The sequence below is a fragment of the Caretta caretta genome, chromosome 10, assembly GCF_965140235.1.
Source record: "Caretta caretta isolate rCarCar2 chromosome 10, rCarCar1.hap1, whole genome shotgun sequence".
Taxonomy (NCBI): domain Eukaryota; kingdom Metazoa; phylum Chordata; order Testudines; family Cheloniidae; genus Caretta; species Caretta caretta.
In genome coordinates, this window is record NC_134215.1 from 48,924,242 (window position 1) to 48,950,000 (window position 25,759).

General features: G+C 47.9%; 1 protein-coding gene across 6 annotated transcripts in view; it reads left to right on the top strand.

Moving 5' to 3' along the window:
* Positions 1–25,759, top strand: part of LINGO1 (leucine rich repeat and Ig domain containing 1) — a 467,775-nt gene that overhangs the window by 281,442 nt on the left and 160,574 nt on the right. For all 6 annotated transcript variants that reach the window (XR_007358812.2, XM_048866889.2, XM_048866891.2 and 3 more), the window contains one exon: positions 5,357–5,550. The gene's annotated coding sequence lies outside the window, so the exon portion shown is untranslated. The remainder of the gene's footprint in view (positions 1–5,356; positions 5,551–25,759) is intronic.

Genomic DNA, 25,759 nt, shown 5'->3' on the forward strand with positions numbered 1-25,759 from the left:
GATCAGGGCTCTTCTGCTGTTGCTCCTGGATTTATCCCTGCAATTGTAACTCGCTCAAACATTTTGGGATAAAGTGTGTGTAAAAAGCAAACAATGCCAAACACAACAAAGCTGGTTTGTACTGTGTTGCTGTCCATTCTGCCAAAGCCCCTCCTGACCTCTACCCGCAACCCCCATGACTAGCATGAACTTCTGCCCGGTCTTGCTAGTACACTTCTGTCCTGACTTTTAGCATCCCCACTATACTGCCCTTTGGCTGACCCCGCACGATCCAGTGGATGGGGACCTGGGTTCTATTCCCAGCTCTGCTACTGACTAGCTGTGTGATCCTAGACAAGACAGCTCTGTGCTTCAGTTTCCCCTCCCACCCATTGTCTGTTTATATTGTAAGGTTTTGGGAGCAGCGACTGTGTCTCATTGTAGTGTGCTTTAGACACTAGAGCCCCTATTTCAGTTGGGGCTACCATAATACAAATAATAGTCAGCATTTTCTTTTTAATATATGATGTCCATTAGGATGATACTGAGATCTCCAAGCTCTTCCATTTGTGATCTGAGCCATATTTGAACCTATGGTATGTCTTCCGGGATGGGCAGCCAGTTTGCTTTGCCACACTGGTGCTTTTTATTTCCTTACTGCTTAGATTTTCTGTCTCCTTCTTCACTCCGATGGATGCCAGCACAATGCTTGAGGAAAAGATAGGCGTAACATCTGATCCCAACACCTCAGAACTTCAGGGGAGGTTTGAGTTTGGCTCAAGGCCTGCCTCTGACTGTATGTGGTTTAATTTGATAGACTCCCCACTGCAGACAGCCAGTGTCTCTCGTGCCCCTATGGAAGTGCTGTGTTCACCAACGTCCTAAACAAATACTGCATCTTTGCAGGACCCAATGTCAAGGAGAGTTTTCTCAAATCGTGTACTCCTCTCCACACACATGAATCTATCTCTATGTTACCTGTACAGTAGCTATATTCAGTTGGGATGTTTATCCTTAGTTTTATCTAATACTCTTTGGTCATGAAATCAGACTGGGGATCTAACAAGAACAGGATTTGTCACACCATTTCTGGTACTTCCTGGTTTCTGGCTGGGGTAGAAGTATTACAGTTTGTGTAGTATTTCTGCAACTGGATGGAATCAGGGAGCGGGGAGCTGAGTGAAAATGAAACGTACAAGAAACTATGCACACATTTTCTGGGCTTCATAAAAGTTTCGGGTCAAAGGTTCAGGTCTCGGTTTCTATTTTCATAGAAAGAACACCCAATTTTCAATGAATTGGTTTGCTCATCTCTAACTATAGCACCCATGTTCCACCTAACTAGCAAAGTGACCTGCTGCTGTGCCTAAATTGTCTGAAAGCTTTTGACCCATGAATAGAACTTCCACCGTGCTCACCCCGTTAACAGATGTCTAACAATAACATCTTGCATTCCCATAGCACTTTACATCCCAAAGGATCCCAGTGTTGTTTGTGTATAGGAATGGCAGCTCCCCCCCTGGAAATGGCGTTATCGGCACCTCTCAAGTGGAAGGTGGGAGTACACAGTCACAACACTGCATGACAATCTGGGACAGGAATTAGAACTAAGTAGAATGGAAGGCTTTTCATTCATCCCCCAAGTTACCCTTCGAATCTGAGGTTTAAATAAACCCCAAATTCAGAGAACACCGTCAGCTGCCAAGCTTCACCTAGGTTAATGCTGAAACCATGCAAAGCTGCTAGTTTCTATCATTTTGAACCATAAGTTGCCCCGTTTGCTCAACACTGGTTCCAGATTTGTGCAAACCTCTCAACACGCTTATTGTTGTGTGTATTGCAGTAACACCTAGAGGCCCACCAGGGCCTGTTGTGATAAGTGGGCCTAAAAGTTTGCCCTAATTGTGAGTTCAACTGTAATAAACAAGTGTAAGTTCATAAGTTGTCACAATAACCTATAAGAACAAATGTTGGTGGGAAAAGGTACGAAAGGAAGACTGAATTAGTCCAAACAAAAAGGCCTCCTGATATAACTCAAGGACTGTGTTAAGTTCATGCTTAGTAAACAAGAGAAGTGTTGAACCAGATCAGTGAACCAAAATTGGGGTGTTGGAAACTAGGCCTAGTTGGCGGACAAAATAATGAGCGGCTGGGCTATTCCATCACCACTCCCTTTGTGGGTCCTTAAAGAAAGGGACTTCGGGGGGAAAATTGGCTACCGGAGCAAGCTTCACCATCATGGCTGCCATCCCCACAATCTCCTGATCCTGAAAGAAGTCTTGACCTGACCAGGCCAAAGAGAGGGACCCAGATAACATCACCACCTCTACTGGCTTCAGCTGAATCCCACACACCGCCTGGGATGAAATGGGATCAGACTTTAACAACAACAGCTGCAGCCCGTCTGAACTAACTTTGTCTCTTTTCCCCAAAGGACAGTCATTACCATCTTTGATACCACCCAAGAGACCTTCAGTTGAGGGTTTTTTTCCTCTAAAGATTCTCTCCAGCTAAAGGGAAAGGGAACAAAGGGTCCTGTTAAAATGAAAGCCTCACATAATCCTTTGTATTTCAAGTGCTTTGACTGTTTTTTCCTTCTTTTCTGTATCTTTAATAAAAGGTTAAAAGGATTTTTAACGGTGTGTTTGCCATGGCACTAAGCAGGCTGAGGTCTCTGTAGACCAAACCCTGAACCTTGTTAGCAATGTTTACTGTTGGACAGCGACTATCTAATGTTAACATCTTTAGCCCATATATTCCACTAACCCATCATTCCAGGCAGTGTGGAGACCAAGTGACTTGTCCATGGTCCCACAGCAGGGCAGTGGCAGAGCCAGGAATGAAACCCAGATCTCCAGAGTACTCTCATGCCAATGACCCTATCCACTAGACCACACTGTCTCCTTGGGCTCAGGGTCAGGTTTTTGATGGCACATGAAACCAGGTGAGTTTCGCGTGGTTCAGGGGTTACTCCAGGAAAGGTTCACGCAGCTCTCTGTGACGAATCCTGTTTCCATGCTGGGGTGCTGGTTCAGTACTGAAGAGTGCCACCTATTGGCAAGAGCCCTTTGCTATTTGTAGCACATGTGCAGTACTTGGTATGTAGATGTTCATCATCACCATTGGCAAACAAGCCCTGACTACAGACCAGATGGAGCAGTGCACCTTGAGAAGAGGGTGAGACGATAGTAAAACCGTCACTGCAGAGAGAGAGGAGTTATCTAATAGACTGAGCAGGTGGCTGAGCGCCAGGTACTCACGAATGCTAGTCCTGGCTCTAACACCGGTTCCCTCTGTGACCTTGTGCAAATCACGTAACCTCCTCTCTGCTTCAGTTTCGCTTCATATGCAGAGGAGATTATAACCCTTAGCCACTCACAGGGTTGTCGGGAGGGTTACTCAGTTAATGTGCGGATAGTACTTTGAAGAGGGAAAGAGACACATTAGCGCTGATTATTATTTTATTACATCCTCCCTCCCAAACATACTGTCACCCGCTCACGAACGTACCTTGCTCCCAGAGGCCTCCTGTCACTGTAGTTAGATGTTGCCCTTTCAGTCCAGGTCTAGAAGTGCCTCACAGAAGTGGGTGAGTCTCATTACCCCAAGTTTGCACCAAGGCACAGCAGTGATATGTTTTACCTAAGGTGAAAGAGCAACTGGTAATCCCCAGAGATAGGATCAGAACCAGGTCTTCTAACTCTGCAGCTACTGCACCATGCGGTTGCCTATGGGTGCTTGGAGCACAGGAGTCACCCGGGTTCGTTTCTACTATGTAAATGTACTTTCCAATGGGAGCTTCCCCCCCACTGCCCTTCCTTCTGATACTTCATTTAAATACACGCTAGAAACACTGAAGATGGAAACAGCCTCCTGATATCGGATCATCTTGTCCGTTCCCTTCAAGACTATTCCCTACCGTAACCTGTCAAACTTTGTCCAATGGAGTTATAAAAGATGCAAGCAGTGGGGCTTCCGCTTCTTCCCATGAGAGGCTCTTCCCCAGCCTAATAGATCACTCTGATCACATCTTTGACATGTAGGAAGCCTATTCTACTTGTGCTGCATATAAACTTGTGCTTAAATATCCTCTAAGCAGGGGAGGGCAATAGCCGGGGAGCCTTTTGTTGGGAAAGTAAAGAAGAACTTGTAAAGACCTTGACCCTGTCTGCATGTCTGCTTTGGCTTGCAGCCATTGGACCCATATTTCCAACCACTACAGCCATCCAGGGAAACCCTCCCATGGTCCTTGGATGCAGGGCTTTCACAGAGGATGGCACAGTCCAGTCATGATTGCTTATTCAGCTAGATGTCTCAGTGGTCTTTGGTACCACGGCCCATGGGATTCTGTTCACCCTGTTGTCAACCCTGGGCTTGACTGTACCATTAAGATGCAGTTCTGGGTGGTGGTGATGTGGAGTAGAGCTGCCTTGCCCCACTTGGAACTCTAAGAGGGATCGGACCAATTCCAACCACGGAGCCTAGGGTGGATGTGCAAGCTGCATGATCCTTCTGTGTGGTGCCGTGCACTCCCCTCTCTGCACAGAGATGAGTCATGTCCTCATCCCCTTTGGGATCATCTGCTTGGGATGCTAGGAGAGAGCATTCCCCTGCATGCAGGGGTTGGGGCTGGTCACTGGGTGAGACACAAACAGGGCTAGGCTCCATGCTTCCCACCATAAAAAGATCAGTCGCAGACTGGACCAGGCTAGATTTGAAACAGCCAGTGGCAATGGTTCCCCATGGGCACAGGGCATGTATTTAAGGTGAACACTTGGATGGCAAGAGTCAATGAAGCAGCACACAATTGTTTTTAATTATTGAAATGAAGGTGTTCCCGGCAGGAGCTGCAGGGCCCCACACGACCCCAGATGCCACAGCTCCTGTTTTAGCACCCTGCTGAGTGTGATGTTGCAAGCACAGCCAAGAGAGAGGTGTTTATTAAGTCCTGCCTTTTAGACTTGCTCCTGCAACTCCAGAGGTGTGGATTTCATACCAGAGCCAAGCCATTAGGGGACTCCCAGGTTTATCCCAGTGTCAGTGGGGAACTGCTAGAGGTCAAGCAGATTAGCTGAAATGCACTGGAAAAACAAGCTCTCTACAGCTCCACAAGGGAAATGGATTGCAGGTGGACTTTAGGGCCCATTTCTGCATCGTTTTCTAACTAATGTTTTCCCCCATGTGTTTGAATAGATTTAAACCCCAGATTTCTCTAATTCTGGTCAGTATCTGGGCCTTTGAACCAAGGAGTATAACTGGATTGACTTTCCAGCGAAACCACCATCTTCCTCTTTTTAATTCTCTTCCTCTTCTTTTGCGTGACTTTAGTTCTCCCTTGAGCTCCTGTTCACTCTTTTGGCATTGTCCTGTTTTGCAGGAGAGCATGTCCAGAACTGGATGAGTCACCCCAGATGCTGCAGCACTGTGAATAGGATTTCATGACACCCTAGGTTGGCCAGGCCAGTCCCATCATTCCAGCGTGAAACTTCTGGGCCAGAGCCATCGTCTTCTTCCTCCACCTGGGAGATTGCCTGAGGTTGCATGGCAAGGCCGTGAAGGTCAGTCAACACGGTAGGTACCCAGTTTTTCTCATTTTCGCCTCCTTTCCATGTAGAGTTTCATGTGCGGCAGTGGGAAGAAATAGCCAGACCTTTGAGCAGCCCTGTACTTTCCTCACTAGAAATGAAAGCTCTTCTGAGAGCCAAACCCCATAATGCCTCTCACAGGCAGGATTGCCAAGTCCAGGCCTGATCACAGGAGTCCAGTTCTACCCCCTGAGATTGAGACAGAGGCTGTGGTGTCCCGAGTACCTCAGGGATAAGTCCAGGAATGGGTTGGGGAGAGGAAGATGGACTGGGGAGGATTAAGGCAGAATCCTTGAGGTCCCAGCTCAGTGGACAAAGGGAACCCCAAGGCAGCTGTGAGTGAAGGAGGTGACCTGGGTGAGGCTCAGCTGAATCCATGGTGAGTGCCTCAGGCTGTGTCACAATGTGACTGGTGAATGGGAGCTTCTGGAGAGAGAGGCCAGGTGTCATGTGGCTCTGAGTTAGGCAGCTTGCCCAGCACACCAGCCAGCTACTGAAGAGAGGGCTGGCAGCTGGTGGGGAGAGTAGGAGGGCAAGTTTATCTGGGCCCAATAGAGTCAAATATTCGGAGCAGGGACATGAAACCAGGGTCTCCCACATCCCAGGCCAGTGCTCTTGGGGGAGAGGCTGTCCTTCAGAGGGACAGAGGTGCTGTTGTGCAACGCTGGTCTGTCAATGAACTGGAACTATCTGGACCAGCCGAAATGAGGGCCAGATTGTGATACCCTGACTCACTCTTGGCCGGATCCCCACCTGGTGTAAATTGGTGTAGCTCCATTGATTTCACTGGAGTGACAGTGATCTACACCAGCTGAGGAGTTGACCCCTGAGTAGCATCTTAACTCCAGGAGTGTCAAGGTTCCTCCCCCACTCTGAACTCTAGGGTTCAGATGTGGGGACCTGCATGAAAAACCTCCTAAGCTTATCTTTACCAGCTTAGGTCAAAACTTCCCCAAGGTACAAAATATTCCACCCTTTGTCCTTGGATTGGCCGCTACCACCACCAAACTAATACTGGTTACTGGGGAAGAGCTGTTTGGAAACGTCTTTCCCCCCAAAATACTTCCCAAAACCTTGCACCCCACTTCCTGGACAAGGTTTGATAAAAAGCCTCACCAATTTGCCTAGGTGACTACAGACCCAGACCCTTGGATCTTAAGAACAATGAACAATCCTCCCAACACTTGCATCCCCCCCTTTCCTGGGAAATGTTGGATAAAAAGCCTCACCAATTTGCATAGGTGACCACAGACCCAAACCCTTGGATCTGAGAACAATGAAAAAGCATTCAGTTTTCTTACAAGAAGACTTTTAATAAAAATAGAAGTAAATAGAAATAAAGAAATCCCCCCTGTAAAATCAGGATGGTAGATACTTTACAGGGTAATTAGATTCAAAACATAGAGAACCCCTCTAGGCAAAACCTTAAGTTACAAAAAAGATAGACAGAAATAGTTATTCTATTCAGCACAGTTCTTTTCTCAGCCATTTAAAGAAATCATAATCTAACACGTACCTAGCTAGATTACTTACTAAAAGTTCTAAGACTCCATTCCTGGTCTATCCCCGGCAAAGACAGAATATAGACAGACACACAGACCCTTTGTTTCTCTCCCTCCTCCCAGCTTTTGAAACTATCTTGTCTCCTCATTGGTCATTTTGGTCAGGTGCCAGCGAGGTTACCTTTAGCTTCTTAACCCTTTACAGGTGAGAGGAGCTTTCCCCTGGCCAGGAGGGATTTCAAAGGGGTTTACCCTTCCCTTTATATTTATGACAAGGAGTAATCCCATTGAAATTGATGGGACTGCTCTTGCTAAGCAAGGGGATTCAGACATGGCCCTGGGGGAACCGGAGAAGCTGCTGGTGCCAGCTTCAGGGAGTTTCCCATCCTTGAGCAGAGGGGAGCTGGAATTTCCCCAACCGTGGGCAGGGTTCAAAAGTCTGGGGGCCTTGTTTAAAATGAGGAAGCTAGGAGTGGGCAGAGCTGTTTGGCACCTGGGGTACTAAAGGAGGGATGGGAGTGGCCATGGAAGGAGGCAGCACAAAGAGCATGGATGAGGTCCAAAAGCACCTAGATTTGTTCCTACTGCCATAGAGGCTTGAAGACGGTCACTCCCCAAGGCACAGACACGCTGGGCTCTCAGCCCCACATTTTGTCGTTCTTCTGTCTGGCACAAACTCCAGCCAGCAGGCAGGGTATGTCAGGGCCACCTCCTTCTTGGTGGGACAGGAGCAGAGGGCCAGATCCTCACAGTAACTAGCTGTTGTTCCATTGACTTCAATGAGGTGAGGCCAGTTACATCAGCTGAGGGTCCTAGCCAATTATGTGAGTCTATATCAAAATGGAGATGGGGCCAGAGGGTGCTAGGGATCTGAGCAAGCGTGGCGGGGACAAACAGAGGGAAGTGGCTAGCACAGCTGGGGGTTAGAACAGGCAGGGACACACATTAAATGGTGTCACTATGGGGAGGTGCAGGGGACCTAAGCGAATACAGACTTAGGGGCCAGTGGAGGTAGCTGGCTAGCAAGCAATTTAGTCAGGATGGCAGTGGGGTTACCCAGTTTCATTTCTCAGCACGCTCCCTGCCAAGTGAGACATGCATTGTGTCTGCAGTACAAGCAGGTCTAGCTAGCTAGATGCCTTGAGAGCCTAAGGAATGGTTACGGAACGGGTGGATCAAGGACAGAGAGAGATTGAATAACTACAGCATACAGGGATGTAGCAGAGGTGGGACCCACCTCTCAGCTCATTTCCTCAATCCTTTATTCACAATGGAAAAAGGTAAATAGCAGGGTCCTCCAAGGATCTGTATGGGGCCTGTGCTGTTCAATATATTCATAAATAATCTGGAAAAGGAGGTGAACAGTGAGGTGACAAAATTTGCAGATGATACAAAATTACTCAAGATAATTAATTCCACAGCTGATGGTGAAGCGTGGCAAAGGGATCTCCCTAAACAGAGTGACTGTGTGACAAAATGGCAGATGAAATTCAATGTGAATAAGTCCAAAGTAATGCCCATTGGAAAATATAATCCCAACTATACATACAAAATGATGGCGTCTAAATCAGCTGTTACCACTCAAGAAAGATCTCAGAGTCATTGTGAATAGTTCTCTGAAAACATCCATTCAATGTGTGCAGTGGCAGTCAAAAAAGCTAACAATGTTAGGGACCGTCAGGGAAGGGATAGATAATAAAACAGAAAATATCATAATGCCACTATATAAATCCAGGATCTTCCCATACCTTGAATACTGCGTGTAGTTCTGGTTATCCCATCTCAAAAAAGATGTAGTAGAATTGGAAAAGATACAGAGAAGGGCAACAAAAAGGATGAGGGGTATGGAACAGTTTCCGTATGAGGAGAGATTAAAAAGACTGGGACTATTCATTTTAGAAAAGAGAGAACTTGGGGGTTGGGGAGAGTAGATAGAGATCTATAAAATTATGAATGGTGTGGAGAAAGTAAATAAGGAAGTGTTATTTACCCCTTCACGTAACACAAGAACCAGAGGTCACCCAATGAAATTAAAAGGCAGCAGGTATAAAACAAACTTAAGGACTTACTTCTTTGCACAATGCACAGTCAACCTGTGGAACTCATTGCCAGGGGATGTTGTGAAGACCAAAAATATAAATGGGTTCACAAAAGAATTAGATAAATTCATGGAGGATAGGTCCATCAATGGCTATTAGCCAAGATGTTGAGGGACGCAATCTCATGCACTGAGTGTCCCTAAACCACTGATTGCCAGAAGCTGGGACTGGACGACAAAGAATAGATCTCTCGATATTTGCCCTGTTCTGTTCTTTCCCTCTGAAGCATGTGGCACAGGCCACTATCAGAAGACAGGATATTGACTAGATGGACCATTGGTCTCACCCAGTATGGCCATTCTCATGTTCTTATGTTAGGAGACCAAGCAGGAATGGAAAGAAGGACAGATTCCTTAAAAGGCTTCCCTTCTAGGAGCAGGAGAGCCAGGCATGCTCAGTGAACAGGTTGTAGTGGTAGGAGGGAGTTTTGTCATTAGAAATACTGTGTAGATGGCTGGGAATGTGATGACAGTGAAAACTGTGAGGGTATTTGCCTAGTGGGTGTGAAGGTGTCAGATCTTATGAGCCATATACTATGGATTGTTTTTTAGAGAGATCTCAGAAAGAGCCTGTGGTCGCAGTACGTGCTGTACCAATGACATAGGGGATTGCAGACGAGAGCTCCTGGAAGCTAAATTTAGACAAGGCAAAAAGCTTAAGTCTAGGTCTTTGATGGTAGTTTTCTGTGATGGGGAGGAGCTCCAGGGACTGGAGATAGCAAAGGTACAGACAGGGTGTTACCACGTGCCTGTGTGTGGCAGGGCAGAGTTCCCAGAGACTGGGGAGATTGGGGTGAGAGGTGGGGGTCTGGCAGCACCTTGTGGGGGTATGCTGTAAGGAGCAGATGTAGCCATGTATCAGGTGGTCTGACCACACCTGACGGTTGGTTATACCAGGTGATGCGTACAAATCAAGCGGTATTTAATCTGGCCTTTGCCTTGGGCATGTCAAGAGGGATGCCTTCAGCTATAGAGAAGACTTTCCCCCAGCCCAGAGGATACATTTGTGCTGCGGGAAGGAAAAAACAAAACACTCCATGAACGTGAGTCTGTTCCCCAGCACTCTCTCAGGACAATGCAGTGATGCTGGGCTCGCCAGGCCACGGCCTCTGAATGCACTGCCAGATGCAGCCACCTCTTCCCCAATGCACCCTGCCCCCGCCTAGACTCTAGCTCTTGAGGCTTCCCACAAGCACTTGCTGCTGGAAGTTTTCTGTTTCCAGGGCTCACCTTCAGATCTGACTTAAGTGGCTGCCAGTCCTGTCCCAGTCAAAATTACACCCGCTTATGCTGGGGCTTCAGACTTGGAGGGAATTGGCTAGCCTTGTTCGCTCCCTGAGGAGTGCAGATAACAGGGCACCCACGTGCCTATTTAACTCTTTGCCATCGAGCTTTCATGAAAGTCACATCATAACCACCAAGTCAACTGCTGGCTTATCTACACGTTTTCAGCAGGCCTAATGCTTCTAAATCGTGTTAACCAAAGCCTGGCCTTCAGCCCGACCTTTACGCTCCCCCCGCCGCTGTGACCCTCCCTTCTCTGCCAGAGAAGTTAGTAGGGGAGGCTAATCTCCTCCTCAGGATCTTGCTCTGCTCTGATGGCAGGCCAGCACTCACTGGATAAAGAGCTGGGATAAAGCTGCGAGAGAGACTGCTGGCTCAGGCTCAGCTTACTGTTTTATTGCAGTGACTCTGCTACAAGGCATTTATGGGATTAGGGCCAGTAAGATAACTGCAGGCAGAGACAAAACAGTCTTGTCCTCTAAGAAGCCATGGAAAAATGGCTTGGCCTGTTTAACTCCCATGATCCTCCGAGTTTGGGTTCGTGGTCTGCTGAGGGAGGATTAGAGCCAACATTGCTCACCCTGCAACCAGCGTTGGTGGATGACCCAACACCCGCATCAAAGGTGGGACGGGCAAGGCACAGGCTGGATGGGCAGCCACTCATTGTGCCCCATGCCAAGACAGCACAGTAATGCTGGGGGAGTTCCACTGCATGAAGCACCTGTGCCTGGCCCGGAGGGCCCCACCCTCAGAAGCATGGGCCATCTGAGGAGACCAGCCATCCAGAAGACAAGTTCCATAGCCCATCCACAGACAGCTGTGGAGATCAGGGGCAAAGAGAGACAAGGATGCCTCGGGAAATAGATGTGGGGTCTGCTTTGCTGATGCATGGAAGGGAGGCCAAACAATTCATACCCTAAGGCACAAACACATCTAAGGTTGGGCCTGAGTCAGAGGGTATAGTAAGGTCATGGGAATGAGAAATTCCTTCACCCCAAAATGTCATTTGCTTTTAGACTGTTGTCATTAGAGAACCCCATGAGAGTCCCATCCAGACAGCCTCATGTGGATGAGAACGAACTGGTATTTAATACCAAAAGATACCTCGTTGGGGGCATGCAAATACATCACGCTCTCCTCCTCCTGCAGCAATGACAGTGGCATGATCCAGAGTTGCCCATTAAGTAACGTCCCTTTTAGCTACTGGAATCTTCGACCACTCTGTCTGTTTGGTTGACTATCCAGGATTGCTTAATAAGAGAAGAAAGAACACAAATTATTTATCCGCTAACCTCCTCCCCCACTCCATCCCAGCCTCCTGCAATCTGAAATGTAACCATGTCAACATTTTTGCCACCTAAGTGGTCATGGAAACTGACACGCAAACTCCTGTGCTTCCCAAAGCATCTTATACATTGACATGAAATTCTTGGCAGATGTCACTAAACTCCTCTGCTTTTGGTGACAATATTGTTTCCACATTAACTAATGGATTTCAAAAGTGGGGAGGACAGGGGGAATCAGAGGGAACGTGACAGAGATAAAGGATTGGAAATGTGGCATAAATAAAATATGTGCTGGAATGTGCTGTCAAGATTTCATTGCCACTTGTTTGGGAGGAGCCACCCATAACTCACTCCTAGCTGTGCCACTTGCCCCAAATGCACAGTATTAAAAACCTGACAACACTCCCACCCTGGCACAGGCTGAAAATGTGATGAAACTGACCGGTTGTCTTGATATCCAACAACGTGATAGGACACCATAAGCAATTTACATCTGCTTTAATATACATCCCTCCCTTTCATTACCACAAACTCCTTCTCGAGGCGGAACGTGCTGACTGTCAGCCCCTGTGCGTGATGACCTGTTAAAGCTCAGCTCCGCTTTCAGAGCTGGTCAAGTCTGGAGGGATCAAATGTCCCAGCCTTGAGCCTGGGTTTGAGGAGCAAAGGCTGGCCAAAGCGAGGGGCACATGTAGACCCAATGTAAGAAGCTGCCCCTATCTATTGCCCAGCAGGAGGACCACATGGGGGAATAATTCGGAACCCGAATTAGCTCCTTGTCCACTGAGCTGGTAGGAACTGGCTGCATCTCAGTCCATCCAGACCAGCGGTTCTCAAACTGTGGGTCAGGACCCAAAGTGGGTCGCGACCCTGTTTTAATGGGGTCTCCAGGGCTGGTGTTAGATTTACCGGGGCCAAAGCCGAAGCCTGGGGGCTTCAGCCCTGGATGGCGGGGCTCAGGTTATAGGCACCCTGCCTGGGTCTGAAGCCCCTGAGCTTCGGTTTTGGTCCCCCCACCCGCACTCGAGCGGGCTCAAGCTTTGGTCCCCGCTCCTGGAGTCATGTAGTAATTTTTATTGTCAGAAGGGGGTTGTGGTGCAATGAAGTTTGAGAACCTCTGATCTACACCCTTTTAATCCCATGAGGGATGGATAGGGGAGGGGGAGCCAGGGTTGGAGAGCAGTTAATTTTACAGCTGCAAGAGTGGCCCCTGCTAACCAGGGTGGAGAAGTGACCCTCAACAAGGGACCTCACCTCACTCCTGTCCGGAGGGTGCGGCAGAGGTGCAATGGACTGTGTGCATGTGTCCAAAAAGTGAGATCACTGCAGAGTGTATCTGGCTGCAGAAAGACAGGGGTTATCTCCCAAGGCACCAGCCCGCCAGACGAATCCTGAACAATCTGCTAGCCAGCCCCCTTCCTTCAGAGAACTCTCCTGTACTTCAGAGACATTAAACCGGAGCAGAGGGCGGCTGGGATTCTAACCCCAGTGGATCTCCCCCTTCGGTTAAGGATGGCGCAAAGCCAGGAGATGGTTGAGCTCTCCTTTGGGAAGGAGGCAGATTGGGGAAAGGAGGAATATTTATCCTTTGAGGAACCATCCCAGGCTTTTTTGGCAGCAGTGGGAGGTTCTTCCCCAAACCAGCTTGCTGAGTCCTCACTGGTACTGGGAGCCTTCTGACTTCTGCTGAGTCATTTACCTCTGGCTTCCTTTCTCCCAGTCTCCTTTCCCCATCTTTATCAGCAGCTAATGAAATAGGCCAGGAGAGACCCAATCCGTACAGTAATTAAATTTACTTAGTGGGTATTCAGCTGGAGTAATGAGAAGTTTAATTCAATGATTAGTTTTTTCTTTCATTAATTAAAAATGGAACAATGGCGCAATTACACTGGGCTGAACTGATTCTTCTCTTAGAGAGATGCTGATGGGAGAGGGAAGTTTGTTCTTTTTTCCTCCCTTAAAAGAAATCTGTTCGGCTCCTCGCAGTCCTGCACCTATCTGGGCCCCTCTCCAAAGACTGCGATAGACCAGGGTGAGTGTGTGTCCGAGTGCATGGCTGATCCGAGGCCAGTGTTATGCAGTGCTGCCTGACCTGGCTGGAGGTGACTCAGCCACAGACAGAGGCAGTTAGAGGAGTGCAAGGAACAGCTCGTGACTGGGGCTGGTTCAGGGCACTCCAGCTTCAGGGAGCACTGGAGGGGACGAGAGCTTTCTCAAGCAGTGGGATCTCCTTAAAAAGATCATGGTGGACTGTAGCTGGGACTGAGGCCTGGTGCTTGGAGTTGTGTGGGACTCTGAAGTGGTGCAAGATAGCAAATGTTGGGGCTGCAGCCTGGTAGGGTGGTCTCTGGGACGATGGAGGGCATCTTGGCTAGCAGAGGGCATCTAGACATGTGGAAGTCATCCCAGAGGGCAGACTAAATAACCCCAGTACAACTGGCCCCTTTGTTGGAAGGATGAACAGAAAGGCCAAGGACCAAAAGGGCCTGGAAGCTGAGTTCCCCTCCCCTCCTTAGAGATGCTCCCTCTTGGTCACAGGTGGGTGTCAGGTCCCTCTGTCAGCCAAGGCCATTCACATGGACTGGATTCAGTTTGGAACAAACCCTGCCAAGGTCTGTAATCCCGGCTGCTGCCTTCCCTCTGGTACGCACATCATTGCCGGCCACCCCTCTAGAATGGCTGGGCTAAGGCTGGGGCTGGGCTAAGGCTGTGGGCCTCTGCCCCACTGACAGCCTCTGCAAGGAAGGGTTAGCAAAGAGGCTGCGGCAAGGCGAGGCATGAAGGCGCTCAGCAGTTCAGGGGTTTGAGGCATTGAAAAGCTGTGGAAAATTGTTTTCCAAAGGGCTCATCTGATGAGACTCAAGGCCTGCGCACACGTCTTGGCATAGGGTAGGCCCTGCCAGGCTGAGTGCCTTTCTGCATGAGTGCATGCGTGTATGCTGCTAAACCTGAGAGGCCACTTGTTCCTGAACCCGAGGGGGGAACTCAGCTCAGCCCATCAGACTCTTTCATTTTCTCCTTTGCAAACAAATTAGTAGAGCTGCAAGCAATGCTGGAGCTGGGCGGACAGGTGCTCTGCTCTCTGTGTTTCACAGTCTCTCCTCTCCTTAGCCCTCCCTCCTCTCTCTTTCCTTTTTTTTTCTCCACCTCGGCCTTACTTCCTCCATATTCCTCCATTTTCTTTTTCTTCTCTCCCCAGCCTCAATCCTTTTCTTTCCTGGTCTTCGCCATCTCGTTCCCCTCTCTTGAGCTCTCTGGCTCCCATTTAAAAATTCAGGGCCTGACTCAATAACATTAATGCTGCTCTGGAAATATGAATGGGCCTTGAAGGGGCAGGAGATGGTTTTGAGATAAGGAGGGAGTATGAGAATAGCTGCTAAGAATAACCTCTGTGCAGGGGCCTTCCCCCACTGGTACAGAAGTGGCTTAATGGCTCTCTATCAGCCCAGAACGAGGAGGGAGAAGGGGATGGGGCCGGGTCCAAGAGTAGGGAGGGAGGAGATGATGAGCCACGAGTAAGGATGGCCAGAGCACGCTTCACTACAGCTCGTCTCTGTGGTGGGTCTGTAGGGAGTTACAAAAGGCAGAGCATGAGATAGAGTCACTCTATGGCTGCTCTAACTTACCCTGAGCTGAGCAAGCCCCCCAAAAACAGAGCGCAGAGGTCTCTTAAAGCCACCTTTGTGCTGCTCCAAGATCATGAGTAGCTGAGAATCGGAGTGATGGATTTCAACGTGGAATAACAGTTAGAGGGATTTTACTTGTATTATTTGGTTGCTAGGCTTGGAATTTGATTGGAAAATAAGTTGTTGGGTTGTTCCCCCTTGGTAATAATTATTTTATCCTGTTCAGGGCTTTTCTGAAAACAAACAACTCCCCCCAAAACCAATGAATATCTGCATGCACATTCATCTGAGTGAGCAGCAATCACCTTCTGCCCGATCTGCTGTTCCCTGCCGAGCCCTCTGGTAACAGAAATGCGCTGTGCTGCCCCTGAAGTGACTAGGCAGGTGGAGAGGCAGAGAGCAAGGGGATTAATGAAGGGAATTTAAAGCAGTGCATCTGGTTGGTGAGGCCTGTGGGGCTGAGGGCGAGAAAGAGGGGAGGCAGAATTGTGGATGTGCTTGCAGAATTACGCTTGTGCAACAAGTGTTACTTTAAACAGATCAGCATTTCTGAGCTCCCTGGGATAGATAACCAAGGGCTGGGGAAAGGACTGAGGCTTTGAGCAGCTATGAATAAACATATGCGGTGCTTCAGCTGCAATTCTGTGAGGGGCTCACTAATCGGTCTTTGTTCTGTTGGGTTATTTATTTAGACCTCTTGATGGTGCCCCTTAAGGGTCGCTAGTGGGTACTGGCCAGGGGGCTACAGCCTCCGAATTCCAAGGCAGCTGTGCTGTGGGTGGCACAAGCCATCAGTTTGGGTGACAGCTTGGGAATTCGATCAGATCCAAATCCCAGACAGCGGGTCGAAAAGTAAGAGCCTTTATTTTTACCTGTAAACTGCTGAGGAATTTGGCTTTTATCTCCTCCTTTGCTGGTCGTTTGGAAAGGTCCCCCCAGCCTCCTGCCAGGGATAACAAATGGACCTTTTGGCGGACAGAACTTATATCAGGGCTTCTCCTCCCTCTTGGAACTTATTTCTTCTGTAAGATGTTTCTGCCACTTGAGTGCACTTGGATGAAAGGGGAGTCCCTGTGCTACGAGGGAGCCGTCATAGTAGGGAATGGTGTAAACTCTGGGCATTAGGGAGCTGCCAGCTAGAGCAGTCCCAGTCTCTGCCAGCAGGAAGCACGGTAGGAAGGAGTATAGCACGCTGCTGTGTGGGAGCTGCCAACTTTTCAGTTCCACCTGCCACCAGAAAGAGTCAACTAGGGATAATTATAGGCGCATTGAGTGAGAAGGTTCCGAGCTGCTCCAATCCCAATCTCTCCCAGCAGGTGTCATTGTGGAGAACGGTGTAGGAGTGCTGTGTGGGAGCTCCCAGATAAGAACATCCATGCATTCTTATTGTACTCCCCGCACATACTCTGTGCGGTTGTAGGAAGTGGCCTTTCAGCAGAAAAGGGATTTGAAATTTGGCCATAAATATTTGGTGTGGGTGGAAGATTGAAATGCAGGTCCCTGTTCACAGTCAGTTTCCCCACTTCTTCTAGAGCTGGATTAAATAAGTAAATAAATACAACTTTTTAGCCCTTTAAAGTCATAGAATTGTAGAAATGAAAAACGTAATAAAGCAGATAAAGAAGTTGTTTCCCAGGTTTTAGTACTTTCCCCAGGCTCCTCCAGATGGAAGACAACCTTACTTTGCTTTTTAAATACAGTTTTGCAGGCCGTGTAGCTATCAAGCGGGCCTTTTGGTTTATGCTGGATTTTACTTTAGGGTTATTATGGTATTTCTGGAGTCATTATGATATGCACCCGAAAGCATCTCTGTACTCTGTACTGGAATGAGACCACATAAGTTTCCATGCCCATTTGTACAATAATGCACTAAAGAGGCCTGTTGAGTGAATGATTTGAGCTGTAAAATTTCCCCTGGTTCCATATTTTAAAACTTTGCTAATTATATATGAGTTCATAAAGAAGCCAAGTCAATAATATGCCTGTAAAGAAACTCATTCAGTGTATATGTGCACAATAGATTCTGTCAGCTTGGAGAAATATTCATTTAGCTCTATCACAAATTTCCTATGTGACACTGAACAAGTTACTTCCCCTCTTCGTGCCTCAGTTTCCCCATCTGTAAAATGGGGGTAGTCCTTCTTTCTCTTATGGAAAAGTACCGTCTGCCCAAGGTATCTTCAAAATCATCCATTTTGGATGCCTCAATTTTGGGATGTCTGATTTTGAGACGCAAGTCAAATGACACAATGTAATGAACCCCCACGACCCCATTTGAAGTCAACAGGAGCTGCAGGAATAGGTGCTGGAGCACCCCCTGGCTTAGAATCATAGAATATCAGGGTTGGAAGGGACCTCAGGAGGTCATCTAGTCCAACCCCCTGCTCAAAGCAGGACCAATCCCCAACTAAATCATCCCAGCCAGGGCTTTGTCAAGCCTGACCTTAAAAACTTCTAAGGAAAGAGATTCCACCACCTCTCTAGGTAACGCATTCCAGTGTTTCACCTCTCTCCTAAAAAGTTTTTCCTAATATCCAACCTAAACCTCCCCCTCTGCAACTTGAGACCATTACTCCTTGTTCTGTCATCTGCTACCACTGAGAACAGTCTAGATCCATCCTCTTTGGAACCCCTTTCAGGTAGTTGAAAGCAGCTATCAAATCCCCTCTCATTCTTCTCTTCCGCAGACTAAACAATCCCAGCTCCCTCAGCCTCTCCTCATAAGTCATGTGTACCAGTCCCCTAATAATTTTTGTTGCCCTCCGCTGGACGTTTTCCAATTTTTCCACATCCTTCTTGTAGTGTGGGGCCCAAAACTGGAAACAGTACTCCAGATGAGGTCTCACTAATGTCGAATAGAGGGGAACAATCACGTCCCTCTATCTGCTGGCAGTGCCCCTACTTATACATCCCAAAATGCCATTGGCCTTCTTGGCAACAACAGCACACGTTGACTCATATCCAGCTTCTCATCCACTGTAATCCCCAGGTCCTTTTCTGCAGAACTGCTGCCTAGCCATTCGGTCCCTAGTCTGTAGCGCTGCATGGGATTCTTCTGTCCTAAGTGCAGGATGCTGCACTTGTCCTTGTTGAACCTCATCAGATTTCTTTTGGCCCAATCCTCTAATTTGTCTAGGGCCCTCTGTATCCTATCCCTACCCTCCAGTGTATTTACCTCTCCTCCCAGTTTAGTGTCATCTGCAAACTTGCTGAGGGTGCAATCCACACCATCCTCCAGATCATTAATGAAGATATTGAACAAAACCGACCCGAGGACCGACCCTTGGGGCACTCCACTTGATACCGGCTGCCAACTAGACATGGAGCCATTGATCACTACCTGTTGAGCCCGACAATCTAGCCAACTTTCTATCCACCTTATAGTCCATTCATCCAGTCCATGCTTCTTTAACTTGCTGGCAAGAATACTGTGGGAGACCGTGTCAAAAGCTTTGCTAAAGTCAAGGAACAACACATCCACTGCTTTCCCCTCATCCACAGAGCCAGTTATCTCATCATAGAAGGCAATTAGATTAGTCAGGCATGACTTGCCCTTGGTGAATCCATGCTTACTGTTTCTGATCACTTTCCTCTCCTCTAAGTGCTTCAGAATTGATTCCTTGAGGACCTGCTCCATGATTTTTCCAGGGACTGAGGTGAGGCTGACTGGCCTGTAGTTCCCAGGATCCTCCTCCTTCCCTTTTTTAAAGATGGGCACTACATTAGCCTTTTTCCAGTTGTCCGGGACTTCCCCCGATTGCCATGAGTTTTCAAAGATAATGGCCAATGGCTCTGCAATCACATCCGCCAACTCCTTTAGCACTCTCGGATGCAGCGCATCCGGCCTCATCCAGCTTTTCTAAATAGTCCCGAACCACTTCTTTCTCCACAGAGGTCTGGTCACTCCTCCCCATGCTGTGCTGCCCAGTGCAGCAGTCTGGGAGCTGACCTTGTTCGTGAAGAGAGAGGCAAAAAAAGCATTGAGTACATTAGCTTTTTCCACATCCTCTGTCACTAGGTTGCCTCCCTCATTCAGTAAGGGGCCCACACTTTCCTTGACTTTCTTCTTGTTGCTAACATACCTGAAGAAACCCTTCTTGTTACTCTTAACATCTCTTGCTAGCTGCAACTCCAGGTGTGATTTGGCCTTCCTGATTTCACTCCTGCATGCCTGAGCAATATTTTGATACTCTTCCCTGGTCATTTGTCCAATCTTCCACTTCTTGTAAGCTTCTTTTTTGTGTTTAAGATCAGCAAGGATTTCACTGTTAAGCCAAGCTGGTCGCCTGCCATATTTACTATTCTTTCTACACATTGGGATGGTTTGTCCCTGTAACCTCAATAAGGATTCTTTAAAATACATCCAGCTCTCCTGGACTCCTGGAGTGGTTTCCACCATATACAGGGTTCAATGGCTCTCAGCACCCCCACTATACAAATTGTTAAACATGCTGGCTGCAGGCGCTCAGCCCCTTTGAGAATCAGGCCCATCTTGGTTCAACTTGTGACCTCTAATCTGAGATATCCAAGATGATATGCCACTCTTGAAAATGTGGGCCTTACTGACTCAAATCATCATTTTGAGTTCAGTGGAGCTGCATCAATCACTCCAGTTCAGGATCTAGTGCTCTGTCATCTTGCGAGGTTTCACTCATCAATGTTTGTGTTTCATTTTTAGATACTGGGGTAGACAGTGCTAAAGAAGAGGAAAGCACTGTTGTTAGATAGAGAGCACAGGAAGGTTTCTCTTCCTTTCTTTCTTAATAGTAAATGAAAAGACTAAAAAGGCAAAACAAACCCACCCACACTCATACAAACTACCTTATACAAACATTTATGGGCTGTGGAAACCTAGGAAATAGAAATTGACATTGGGCTCATCCTCTGCCAATGGGTTTCTTCTCCCGCTGTGAACTTTAAGTACCCTGTGCTGAACAGAATGGGTATCACTTCCTTTTACTGCTGCAATGTCCCCCGATCCTACATACTCAGGCATTACAGCTTCTCGAGGCCTCTGTCAGGGAGTCCTTGACCTTCACCCCCATCCTGTTTGCGCTGTACGACTCTAGGCACCAGTGGGCTGAGTGGAGAGAGCTAGAAACTTGGACCTGCTATGCTTCATCCAGACTCAGAACGTGATTTGAACGTCACTTGGGATGTGTGTTTGAATGGAGATACAATTCCATTATGCAGAGGAGAGAATTAAGTTGTATGTCTCTCTTGTGGGGAAGAAGATACAATGGCTTTTGCTGTTTTTGTTATGCAAACATACTAATGTATGTTGTGCAACATTTTGCATTTATTACCTGCCATCCTGGAGACTGTGGAGAGCTTCTCAGCTTCAGTTTTGGTTGCTAATTTTGTGTTATTGCATCCTGGCATTTATTTAAATCCGGGGAGCACTTGGTATTGAGTAAAGTGTGAGAGTGGATTCTGTATGTGTTATTGAAAGATGCTTCCTGTTTGGAGAGCTCTAAAGAGACAGCTACCCCTGTCCTCACTTACAGACATGCCTTAGCTAATATAGGATTGATAAAGGGCCAGCGCCTCTGGTAAGAAGATTGCCGCCTCTCTGCTGAGGTTCAGAAGGCGGTCAGTTCAGTCTGCTGGGTCTTGCTAGAATTCCCAAGCTAAGCATGCTCAGGAATGGTCAATGTTTGGCTAGCTACTAGGAGATCTCCATGTGTAAGAGGGGGAATGGTCCCACTATTGTGGGGAATTTTCTTGGCTTAGACACTACCCTGGTGAAATGGGCTAGCAAAAGGATCTGAGTCCTTGCTCCCACTCCCTTTACCCAGCGGCCTTCCTGACCTTGAGGGCTCCCCTTCCACGCTCCTGTGTGACAGAGGCCTTGAAACCCCAACAAGGCTGGGCCCAGGAGTCCTGGGGGCTCAACCCCCAACCTTGCCATGGTCACTTAGGGCAATGGCTAGGGTGTCCCCACTCCGGGGTACTCTCTCCGCACTGGACACTTTCCTGACCCACTGATCATTATATACAGTTCAAAGCAAATACAATATATTAAACAGCAATCAATTTTAAAAAATAACGGAAAATGGGAACGGTAAAAGGAAAACACATCACCCCGCTCTGCGGCACGGGGACATCACAACCAGTGTCTCTGGAATGTCAGGGCAGTTCACAGCCTGATCCTCACAAGTCCCAGGCCTCCTACCCAGGCCTTGGCTGTGCTGCAGGGTTGCCCTGGGTTGGACACTCACTCTGGCAGAGGCCAAACACCTTCAGGCTCTAGGTGGCAGGACCCTTCCCCCCAGTGTCACCATCCACCTACCGTCAGGGTTATGATTCCCCCCAAGTCTGGCCTACAAGGCCTCTTGGCTGGGGGAATCTCCCTGCGCTGGGCCCGCTGCCCAGGGTCCCCCTCGCTCTCCCCAGCTGCTTATCACACCCGACTCTGGACTGCTTCAGCCCCAGCTCCAGCTCCACTCTGCCTCAGCACTGCTGCTGCTCTGCCTCCAACTCCCTGGGCTGCTTCTCTGGCCTCTCTGGTTCGGGCTGCTGCAGCTCTCCTCCCAGCACAGGTCTGCTCCCTGGGCTGCTTCTGTGACTCTGCTCCCAGCACGGATCTGCTCCCCCTGGGCTGCTTCTCTGATTCTCTCTGGATCTGGCACAGCTCTGCCCCTCAGCTCAGCTCGGGCCCCTGCTTTCTCCTTAGCTCGGCCCCACTCTGTCTGGCCCAGGCAATTCCAGGTCACACCAAGGACAGGACCCCTCTGGCCTGCTGCCTCCCTGATTAGCCTGCCCGCCCTGTCAGTCAGGCTGACCTGGAGCATTGGCCTCTCCCCATTGTTCCTGGGGACTGTTAGTCTCAGGGTCCTGATTTCACATTGACCCTTCTCCTTTCTTTGGTACTGGGAGCAAGCCAACCAAAAGCCCCCACTAAGTTTTAGTAAGGGGACAATAGTCCCCTTACACATGCAGGGCATAGGATGCTGCAAGATTGATGGGGAAGTCTCTCTTTCTGACCTTTCCATTCCTTGTCCTTGGATTCAGCACTGATGTAAGGAAGTTAAATCCTAGTGAGGAAAATAGAAAGGAGCATAAAGTCTGGCAAATGAAATAGAAAAATGTAATTAGGAAGGCCAAAAAAGAATTTGAAGAACAGCTAGCCAAAGACTCAAAAAGTAATAGCAAAAAAAATTTTAAAAACATCAGAAGCAGGAATCCTGCTAAACAACCAGTGGGGCCACTGGACGATCGAGATGCTAAAGGAGCAAAGTGCTGAGCAGAATGGATGTCATTACGGAGAAACTAAATGAATTCTTTGCATTGGTCTTCATGGCTGAGGACGTGAGAGAGATTCCCATGGGCCTTCTTTTTAGGTGGCAAATCTGAGGAACTGCCCCAGATTGAGGTGTCATTAGAAGAGGTTTTGGAACAAATTGATAAACTAAACAGTAATAAGTCACCAGGACCAGATGGTATTCACCCAAGAATTCTGAAGGAATTCAAATATGAAATTGCAGAATTACTAACTGTAGTCTGTAACCTATCATTTAAATCAGCTTCTGTACTAAATAACTGGAGGATAGCTAATGTGATGCCAATTTTTAAAAAGGGCTCCAGAGGTGAACAATTACAGGCTGGTGAGCCTGACTTCAGTACTGGGAAAACTGGTTGAAACTATAGTAAAAACAAAATTGTCAGACACATAGATGAACATAATTTGTTGGAGAAGAGTCAACATGGTTTATGTAAAGGGAAATCATGCCTCACAAATCTACTAGAATACTTTGAAGGGGTCAACAAGTATGTGGACAAAGGGCATACAGTGTACTGAGATTTTCAAAAAGCTTTTGACTAGGTCCCTCATCAAAGGTTCTTAAGCAAAGTAAGCTGTCATGGGATAAGAGGGAAGGTCCTCTCATGGATTTATAACTGGTTAAAAGATAGGAAACAAAGGGCAGGAATAAATAGTCCGTTTTCAAAATGGAGAGAGGTAAATAGTGGTGTCCCCCAGGGGTCTGTACTGGGCCCAGTCCTATTCAACATATTCATAAATTATCTGGAAAAAGGGATAAACAGTGAGGTGGCAAAATTTACAGATGGTACAAAATTGCTCAAGATAGTTAAGTGCCAGGCAGACTGTGAAGAGCTACAAAAGGATCTCTCAAAACTGGGTGACTGGGCAACAAAATGGCAGATGAAATTCAGTGTTGATAAATGCAAAGTCATGCACATTGGAAAACATAATCCCAACTATACATATAAAATGATGGGGTCTAAATTAGTTGTTACCACTCAAGAAAAAGATCTTGGAGTCATTGTGGATAGCTCTCTGAAAACATCCACTTAATGTGCAGCGGCAGTCAAAAAAGTGAGCAGAATGTTGGGAAACATTAAGAAAAGAATGAATAATAAGACAGAAAATATCATATTGCCTCTATATAAATCCAGGGTACCCCCACATCTTGAATACTGTGTGCAGATGTGGTCGCCCCATCTCAAAAAAGGTATCTTGGAATTGGAAAAGGTTCAGAAAAGGGCAACAAAAATGATTAGGGGTATGGAATGGCTGCCGTATAAGGAGATATTAATGAGACTGGGCCTTGTCAGCTTGGAAAAGAGTCAACTAAGGGGGGGATATGATTGAGGGCTATAAAATCATGACTGGTGTGAAGAAAGTAAATAAGGAAGTGTTATTTACTCCTCATAACATAAGAACTAGGGGTCACCAAATGAAATTAATAGATAACAGGTTTAAAACAAACAAAAAGAAGTATTTTTTCACACAACGCACAGTCAACCTGTAGAACTCCTTGCCAGAGGATGTTGTGAAGGCCAAGACTATAACAGGGTTCAAAAAAGAACTAGATAAGTTCATGGAGGATAGGACCATCAACAACCATTAGTCAGGATGGACAGGAAATGGTATCCCTAGCCTCTGTTTGCCAGAAGCTGGGAATGGGCGATAGGGGATGGATCACTTGGTAATTACCCATTCTGTTCATTCTCTCTGGGGCACCTGGCATTGGTCGGAAGACAGTGTACTGAGCTAGATGGACCTTTGGTCTGACCTGCATGGCTGTTCTTATGTTCTTATGACAGTCCTGGGAACTGAAGTGCCATGGTACAGCACCGGCAGTGACACTGCAGTCTTGCCTTTGAGCTGAGAGGGGAGTTTAGTGTCCAGGCCCATCTACTGTACTTCTTGGTCTCACTCTGCTGAGGCTGGCAGCAGTGTTGTGGACATGTGCCCTCTAGGAACTGTGCTGACGGCTCTGTGCGCTAACAGCCCACACGGCCAGCATCAGATGCTCCTGACATTTGGTCTCTACCGACCCGGGCTGGATTTGAGCCCATTCCCCAGTGGTGAGTGGCTTTGGCTGCATCTCATCAGTGTTCTGAGCCATATGGTCCCATGTTCAACCTCCGTGGGTTTTTCCAAACACCTCCATCTGTCACTGACCAGTTTAAAGGGAAAGACTCCTTCCCGGCTCACCACTGCTATCAATGACCATGTACAGTCTCAGGACCCTAGCCTGGGCGGCACAGCACACCCCCAACTCCTACTGGTGCTGGAGAACATATCAACACAAGCTTCCAAAGGAGGCTCTCCCCTCAGCTCCTTTGCACTAAGAGGCTTCCCAAGAGTTATCCAGTTGCGTCCTGGCGCCGGAGAGCCACCGCCGAATGCTTTTAATCTCAATTCTCCAAACTCTGCTAAGCTCACAAGCCTGATGCAAAGATGCTTTTTGATGAGCTGGAAGGGCCGTGTCCTCCCTGACTGCGCCCATGACACTGAGCAATTAAAATACAAGCTATAATTGGGGAGAAAACGGGAGGGAAACAACATCTTTGTGCACAGTCATTTACTGGACTGGAACTGCCGATGTCACGCAGGCCATAATCTTTGCTCTTAGTTGGACCCAGACCAAGGAGTTCCAGGCTGAGTTCACTGAAGGGTCATTGTTACACTGCTCCTGGCTTTGTCAGTGCGCTGAGCCTGCTGGCTGCTCACTTTCCAGATTCTGTCTGTCCATCCATCCATCATTTGCTCCTGCCCCCGGCCCCTTGACATTGCTCCTTTGGGACAGAAGGGCAGGAACAGCCCCACAGAACACCCGCAGAGTAAGGCAGCTCCCTTGCTGGCACAGAATTGGAGGAATGGGGGAATACAGAACATGGGGTATGTTGGGAATAGGGAAGGGATGGGAGTGGTGGTCACCAGTGCTGCTGCACCCTAACCATTCTCTGTGCCATAGGGGACCAGGGAAGTGGGACATAAGTTAGGGCAGTCATGAAGCTTCCCTGAATTACACCAGCAGCTGGGCAGGCCTGTGGCATGAAGGTGGCTTGAAACAGCTGTGTCCCCACCTCTGCCTGCCTTGCATTGCAGTACCGAGCACAGGCACAGAGTAACAGGATCAGGCCCATG